Source organism: Ambystoma mexicanum, chromosome 1p, assembly GCF_040938575.1.
Source record: "Ambystoma mexicanum isolate Mex_15411 chromosome 1p, UKY_AmexF1_1, whole genome shotgun sequence".
Classification (NCBI taxonomy): domain Eukaryota; kingdom Metazoa; phylum Chordata; class Amphibia; order Caudata; family Ambystomatidae; genus Ambystoma; species Ambystoma mexicanum.
In genome coordinates this window covers 230,829,508-230,837,851 of record NC_090921.1, presented here as the reverse complement: position 1 = coordinate 230,837,851, position 8,344 = coordinate 230,829,508, and the positions used below count along the sequence as shown (strand labels likewise).

Below are 8,344 nucleotides of genomic sequence, written 5' to 3'. Positions count from 1 at the left end.
GTAAGTTAACACTGAATTCAATTACCTAACTTCACAGAAGGTAATCACACAGAGCTGGTAGGCAACGTTTGCCACTTCTCTGTAGCAGCAGCCTGGACAGTACATATTCATTCCTGCAGTGCAAGATGAATAACTGAACAACATGGAGATTAATACCCTCCTCAGTCTGATATGCAGATGCTGTGTGATGGTGGTTCGCTTTGCCAATTGCCTTCACTGGTGGTTCACCTAAGGCCTGTCCCGGGCCAGAGTGCAGGGCAGAGTCATGTAGCTGCCAGGTCACTGGATTGGTCTGAGCCCATCACTTAAAGTAATCACGAACCTGCCCACCGCACAGACAGCCTAACTAATGTGTTATGTGTTGCATGCTTTGTCCTGGGCCGGTCTCAAGCAGCATGCCTTAGAGTCACATAAATGACCTGCCCCTACAAAAAGCAGTAGGATCTGTCACCCAAATCCGTAGGCGGTGTGATGGGCGCACCTGTGCCTCGGGCCGCCCCTACTCACACACACGCATGCACACAATCACTGAGCCGACTACATGTACGTCTGTGCTTTCCAGGGTCCCGGCGGCAACTGCCGCACAGACCGTCTTTATTGGTCACCACGCATGCGTGGCCCAAAACGAGGCTTGCGCATGCGCGCCTTTAACTTAAAGACGTCACAGGTGGTAGGACCTCTTAAAAAAGAGTAACCTACTGCCTAAATCAGTAGGGTTGGCAAGTACACTTTTATTTATTTTCTTTATTTATTTTTACTGTTATCCTGTGTACTGCACTGCCCCCCCTTTCCCCTGCACTTTTCCCCTTCCCCCCTCCACTGCACTTGCGGGATCTCAATGTCACCTGGCCTAGTAGGCTTGTTGTCTCTCATCCTTCTGTTCCCCCTCCCTTGCCTTTTTGCACCTTGTAACACTTGTGTATAGGCACGTAATAAATGCCATATCATATCATATCAAATCATGTATGGAGGGTTACTTTGCTAAGAGTGCATAGAAGTGAGCACGGGCTCAGTCACATGTATCTATGGGCCAGTGCATGCCTGTTTGTATCTGCACGTTCTTAAATTTTGGCCTGCAAGTATCCGTTTATCGATGTATGACAGAATGCGGCAATGCATGCATGTTCGCGGTAGGCTACTATGTTCTTGTCGACATCACTACGTTTTAAAATTGCATGTGGTAGGGCTAGCGTGCGTGTTTTCGAAAGTCTTTCAGAGAGTGCTCTTTATTTGACTAACTGAAGAGATACAGCAAACAGCAGTAAATTAACACAACTTTTACAATAAAATAAAAATGTTTGTTTCCGCCCGGTCTCGAACCGGGGACCTTTCGCGTGTTAGGCGAACGTGATAACCACTACACTACGGAAACCGATGGAGGGACTTGTTTCAGAAGTTTTATTGTGTTTTCACCAGTGAGTGTATTTCCTATACTGCAGTCGATTCAAGTGTATTTTGTTCAACTTTTAAGCTCTTTCATTAAGTCACTACTGCTAGGATGTTTGTGTGCGTTTCAGACCCAGTTTAACAGATTCCAGCTTGTTTCTGTCATTTTTGTTTATCTGTCCGGAATCTTTTTATTTGATTTGTCATTCTTCCTTCCTTATTTCCTTTTGTTTTCGTTTCCCAGTGCACAACGCACCGAAAAAAGCTAGCGACTGCTTAGACGACCGTACACTTCAATGTGTTGCACAGGCTGCCACCCTTGGGTGAAGCAATAACCGGTGTTATGTAATATTTGGTATCCTTTAACTTTCGGTATACCCTGGGCTTCGGCTGGTCTGTAAAAACAGACTAGAGCAGCCGCAAACCGAGCTGTGATCCTTCATTTACCAGCTGACAGCGTGCAGAGTAGAATGCCACTCTGAACTCTCCTAGTTTAGTCTGCTGTAGCTCAGAAGCATGGGGTGACGGTCAGGCTCACTGGGTCGCGCTGAGGCTAATAATGCCAATCAGCGATGGCATGGCCACGAAGTTAGGGGATAACAAATATACGTAAAACCAGCCACAGCCACGGGCCCACGGCTCCTTACTGCTGCTTCAGGTGCAATTGGGCCCTTTGCCCCGCTGGAGAGAGCATGATGGTTGGAGGCCCCCCTCGCTCAGAGTGAAAAACAGTCTGAGGCACTGATGGGGTGCATTACCGTGCGTACATTATAAAGGATATTGGATACACGTACAGTAAACTGCATTTGTCTTCAACCATCATGTTGAAATGGGTCCCCACACACCTTCAGCCAAGCCTGTCTTTTACTGATTCCATCCTTCTTTTTTTTAAAAACACATCGTTTTACCAGCTTACCCTGTCACTTCCCACTACTGCAGCGCCTCAAAAATAAAACTCCATCTGCGGAAGTACGAGCCATAAAGGCAAATAATTCACTCAACAGAAGCCAGTTTTCGCGTACTAAAATCTCCGTCAACCTGCTAAAATATCAAAACTTCATTCTTCACCCCAGATGGGACTCGAACCCACAATCCCTGGCTTAGGAGGCCAGTGCCTTATCCATTAGGCCACTGGGGCTTTCCGTTTCCTTGTGACACATTCTTCCTTCTTGTTTGCCAATATGAGACCTATTGTTTGTCTTTTATATATTTGTCTTTTTATATTAGTTTTTTCTCATAACACCTACATACTCTTTCAGCCAATCCTTACCGAAGTCCTCCTCGTCCTGCCTTCACGAATCCCTACGTCACCTCTCCACCTCTCCTCACTGACCTGCGAAAAAAACGCCCAGTATAATGTAATATTTGATATCCGTACATTTCTAGTCTCCACTGGTCTTTGGCTGTCTTCGTGGCTACAGGCCGGTCCTCACTCAAATGCAACGTGAAACACATGGGAAAAGAAGATTCTCCTGGATGAAATAGGGAATTACCTCCATGTCTCTCTTCCTTATCCCAGTTCCACACCACAAGGCCCACCTCCTCCACATAACTCTCCCCTGTTCTTTTTAACTGCAAGTATATCATCTCTCACTCGACCCAAAATCCCAGTTAAAAACGTTCTTGTTCTCTGGACAGAACCCAGGTGATCTTCCTGAAGCCGGACTCCTGGGAGCGCACCGGGGCGGGCCTATGTGCACCCCATCCAGCAGGCGTAGATGGGCTTCAGATTTGGCAGATTATCACAAGACAGCCAGCAGCAAGCTGAAACGCTAAATGCCCACTGAAAAGCTATAAATCCTTCTTTCTCAACATGTGGCTGATGTGGACGAACCAGTATTGAAGGCAATAAGGTGATAACACTTCTCTATACACCAAGGGAAGTGACTGCCGAAAGGGCTCCAGCACACACAGTAAATAAGCTGAGCGCACATTGTAAACCCAAGTTCGAAGGTAATATAGAAAGGAATATATTTCTGTGTTATAAGACTTCTGACTAGTCAAGCAACATGGAGGCAGTTGCTGGGGGACCCCTGAAGCTCAAGCCCCCTTCAACTGAAAAAGTAGAAAGGCCCTGACCTCGTCCGCGGTGGAAGGTGAATGAAAGGTGGTGCATAATTACCAGGGTTGGACCAGGGCATACAATTGTCTCAGTACCAACGATAAAGTGGCCCACAGTTGCAAAATACAATTAATTCCTTTTGTGATAGACTGTTCGAATAGTTCCCAAGGAGGAGTTTTTTGATAAAATGCAAAGCAAATTGTGTATTTTAAAGAATATGTATTCAGCAATAATGGTGAAAAGTACTAGCCACATAGTGAAGTAAATCAACAAACTGGCCCACATTGGCCAAAAAAGTGGGCCACTTTGACCAAAAACGTCTCCCACACCAGCACTCTGTATTTTTAGTTCGAGCATTGCTCTATTGCCCTATATGCCAATCCGAGCCTGATAATTACCAACAAACCCCATTCCAACCAGGTGATTGTGGCGTTGGCCCTTTAAGGGTACGCACGCGACGGAGTGACGTTCACTCCGTCGCGTGCGCTGTTAAATAAAGGGGGCGTTCCCGGTGACAACACAATCACCGGGGAGCCCACACCGACAACACTGCTGTCTCCGTGTCTCTGTAGCACGGGGGTGGGGGGCTCACGGAGGCGGCCACCGGAGACCGCCAACAGTGGCGACGAGGCCCGGATCGCTTCCTGGGACAGGCGGGGATGTTCGTCTGGAGCGCAGATGATCATATGTGAACGCTCCGACGAACTCCGACCGCGGAGAAGGAAGCGACACACGCGGCCGGCGGCCATTTTGATCAATAGGCCTCGGAGACTCACGGCTTCATAACGAAGCGTCGGTGAGCCATCCGGACACAATTTTTGGGAATTTCAGCGGCGGATGGTCGCTGAAAACAGCACATGTCGGTTCCAGAGGAAAATTTCGACGTTTTCACTGTTATTACCGAGCAGAGGCATGGTGGCTCCATGGGAAACCTGCTGTTTGCACTAGGGGTCTCTTCCTCTACTCAATTTTTGGACACATCATTGTCTGCATGCTGGCTGGAGTGACACTTCCACGGAGAGCACGGCTGGTGGTGAGTTGCGGCCCCATTCTTTTCAATCCTTTGGGGTGCCTGTGCGCTTTCCACCATGAATCAGGCTGCTGCTGCTGCTGCTCCTGCAGCTGCTGCTGCTGTGCCTCCTGCGCCTCCGCCTGCTCCCCTGCCGAAACCACCGGGGTCCCTACAGCCAATGCCTGAGTTTGATATCTCGGGTGCTCCATCAGGCCTGGGACAGAGGTGGAAGATGTGGATGGATAGGCTGGAGATGTATTTCAGGGCCACAATGGAGACAAGTGATGACGGCAAGCTGGCCACTCTCCTGTACTCTGCTGGTCCAGCGGTGCACGAGGTATTCATGCCCTGAAGCCAGTAGACGGATCTTTTGCGGCGGCGAAGGAGGCACTCCACAATCATTTTCTGCCGATGGCCAATGCGGACTATGAACGTTTTCTCATGGGAACGGCTCGACAAAAAGATGACGAGACTCTGGATGTATTCGTTGGGCGGCTGCGGAGATTGTCAGCGTCATGTGCCTGGAACGACCCTGAAGTCATGATTCGTAACCAACTCATTCAGGGTTGTAGCTCTGGGAAACTGAGACGCCAGATATTGCGCGAGCCTGGCATCACCCTTCCTCGCATCCTAGAACTGGGAAGGTGCCATGAAGTCTCGGAATTGCGGGCAACCAGGTTGGAAGCTGGTACTCGCCCAGCCAAGACGGAGGAGATCTGCGCGGTCGGAAGAGGCCGCGGGGTGAGGCGCCCCATGAACACTCAGAGCCCGCGCACACCGGGGTCGAATGCCTCGTGCCTGAAGTGTGGATACGATCTCCCGCACCCCGCGGAATGCCCTGCAACGGGGGTCAAGTGTGGTAGATGCGGAGGCGCTGACCACTTCGCCAGAATGTGCAGGTCTGCAGCCCCCAAGATTGTACCGAGGGGGCCAGTTCGAGCCGGCTTCTTCCGGCCCCAAAGGACGTCCAACGTTGCCCAGGTAGACCAGGGTGACGAAGGGGCCCCTCAGGATGAGGAGGAGGAGGAAGAGGACGAGGAAAACGTATTTTTCGTGTCCAGTGTGAGCATGCTGAAGTCCCGCTCCAAGAGACAGCCCAGGTGCAACGTGCTGGTTAATGGAGACTCTGTGCCGATGCTAGTAGACACTGGCGCATCCGTGAATGTAAAGGCCCGCCAGCATTATAATACCATGCAGGCCCCGCCCACGCTGACTGCGCCGAAGGCACGCATATTCGCCTTCGGCGGGGACCGGCCTTTGCCTTTGGACGGAGTATTCGTGGCTGATGTGCAATATGGTGACTCATACATACGGGCCAGGTTCTATGTCACACCGGTGAGCGACAACACCCTGCTCTGCTGTGCCGCGGCGGAGGCGCTGGGTATCGTCACGTTCGCTTACTCAGTGTACTTGGATGACATTCAGGTCCTCCTGGCCAAACATGGATCCCTGTTTGAGGGCATTGGACAGCTGGTGGGTGAGCCGGTCCGGCTTCACATCGACGAATCTATCCAACCAGTGGCGCTGAAACACCGACGGGTTCCTTTCCATCTCAGGGATCCGGTGGATCGCGAACTTGACAACCTAGTGGGGCTGGACATAATTGAAAAGGTTGAAGGCCCCACCCCCTGGGTGTCTCCCATCGTCATCGCACGCAAGCCCAAACAGCCAGATGCCGTGAGAATCTGTGTGGACATGCGGCTTCCCAATAAGGCCATAAAGAGGGAGCGACACCTCACCCCTACCATCGATGACATCATAGCGGAACTGCAAGGGGCGAAGTTCTTTTCCAAGCTCGACCTGAGATCCGGCTATCATCAGGTGGTCCTGCACCCCGAGTCCCGCTATATTACTACATTTACCACACATCGGGGTCTCTATCGATACAAGAGACTGAGCTTTGGGGTGTCCTCCGCAGCGGAGGTTTTTCAAAACATCATAAGAGGAGCATTGGCGGATCTTGATGGTGTCATTAACATTAGCGACGACATTTTGGTGTATGCCAAATCAGAGACGGAGCATCTCTCACGCCTGTCCAAGACCTTTGAACGGCTACGTTTGCTGGGCCTCACCCTGCACAAGGACAAGTGCGAATTTCTGAAGACAACGATCGAGTTCTTTGGGTTCGTATTTAAGGCGGATGGGGTGTCCCCGGACCCCCGCAAAGTGAGGGACATAAAAGAGGCGCGCCCGCCTGAGAATGTTGCAGAGGTGAGGAGCTTCTTGGGGATGGTCACTTACTGTGGCCGCTTCATCAGGAATCTCGCGTCCCGCTCGGAGCCGCTGAGATCGCTCACCAAGAAGGATGTCACCTGGCAGTGGGGCCCTCTGGAACAGGCGGCATTTGACGATATCAGAGGGGCTTTGGCGGCACATGACACCATGGCGTTCTTCGACCCGAGCCTGCAGACGGAGATCGTGGTGGACGCCAGCCCATATGGACTGGGGGCGGTGCTTACGCAAGTGGGGAAAGACCAGGAGGTTCGACCCATAGCATACGCCAGTAAGGCCCTTTCCGACACTGAGCAACGATATTCCCAAATTGAGAGGGAAGCCCTGGCGGTGCTGTGGGGCTGTCAGCACTTCCGCCTCTATATTCTGGGGCGTCCAGTGACCGTGGTCACGGACCACAAGCCGTTGTTGCCGATCATGGCGGGCTCGTCATCTCGCCCGCCGGTGAGAATTGAGCGCTGGATGCTCGCCCTGCTCGAGTATGGAGTGTCGTTGATATATCGTCCAGGTGCTAGCAATGCGGCGGACTACCTATCTCGACACCCCAGAGGTGACTCACAGGAGTCGGCATCGGCGGAAGAAGCCGACGATCACGTCTGCCTGGTCGTGGAGACTGCCACCCCTAACTCCATGCAGGTGGAGGAACTCGAGGCTGCGTCGAGAGGCGATGAATGTTTCGCCATCCTGAAGGAAGCCATGCAGAAAGGGACCTGGAAGACAGTGCTGGAGGCTGTGGAACGAAGGACATGTGAGGCCCGAGTTGCCCTCGAGCAATTGTGGAGAGTGAGAGAGGAAGTAACATTCTCGGAGTCGGGGCTGCTACTGAGAGGGGAAAGGATCGTGGTGCCCCAGACCAAAGTAGCACAGGTCATTGCGTTGGCGCACCAGGGTCATCAAGGGGCCCCCAAGACCAAAGCTCGCCTCCGTCAGAAGGTGTGGTTCCCTGAACTGGAGCGGAAGGTGGAAGCGTTTGTGGCCTCGTGTGTGTGGTGCCAGGCTGCAGCACCGGCCCAGAAGGAACCGTCCATTGAAGCAATGCCCTGAGGGACTCGACCGTGGAAAGTGGTGCACGCTGACTCCGGGTCCACGTCGAGAGGTACGCACTTTCTAGTGGTGGTGGACGAGTGGTCTAGGTACCCGGAGGTTGAGTTCATAGACTCAGTGGAGTTTGAGAACGTGGTGGTGGCGTTGGAGAAAATCTTTGCCACTCATGGCCTCCCCTCTGTGCTGTGCTCCGACAACGGAGCCCCATTCCAAGGCGAGAGCTTTGCCGAGCTCATGAAGGAGTATGGCATTCAACACCGGCGGGTCACCCCACTGTGGCCTCGCGCCAACGGGGAAGCCGAGCGCATGATGCGCACTCTCAACAAGGTATTCAGGATTGCTCATGGCAAAGGAGAGTGTCTGCAGAGGGCTTTGTACATCTTCCTGCGTGGATACCGGACCACCCCTCACTCCTCAACGGGGGTGGCCCCGGCGGAAGCACTCTTCCAGCGGTGCCCGAGAGATGTCATACCGGAAGTGGGGGGCAGAGACCCTGCCGTCATCGACAATGAGCAGGTCGAAGAGGGCAGACAGGTCAGGACACAAATGGAGAATATCCGGAGGGGCCTCAGACCCCCACCCATTGCGCTGGGAGATGAGGTGCTGGT

The 8,344-nt window shown here is 52.4% G+C and overlaps 2 non-coding genes across 2 annotated transcripts; both read right to left on the bottom strand.

Moving 5' to 3' along the window:
* Window positions 1-1,299: 1,299 nt before the first annotated feature.
* Window positions 1,300-1,372, bottom strand: TRNAV-AAC (transfer RNA valine (anticodon AAC)). The gene has a single exon. It is a non-coding gene; the product is annotated as a tRNA-Val (tRNA).
* A 1,079-nt stretch (window positions 1,373-2,451) lies between these two features.
* On the bottom strand, window positions 2,452-2,524 carry TRNAR-CCU (transfer RNA arginine (anticodon CCU)). The gene has a single exon. It is a non-coding gene; the product is annotated as a tRNA-Arg (tRNA).
* Window positions 2,525-8,344: the final 5,820 nt, after the last annotated feature.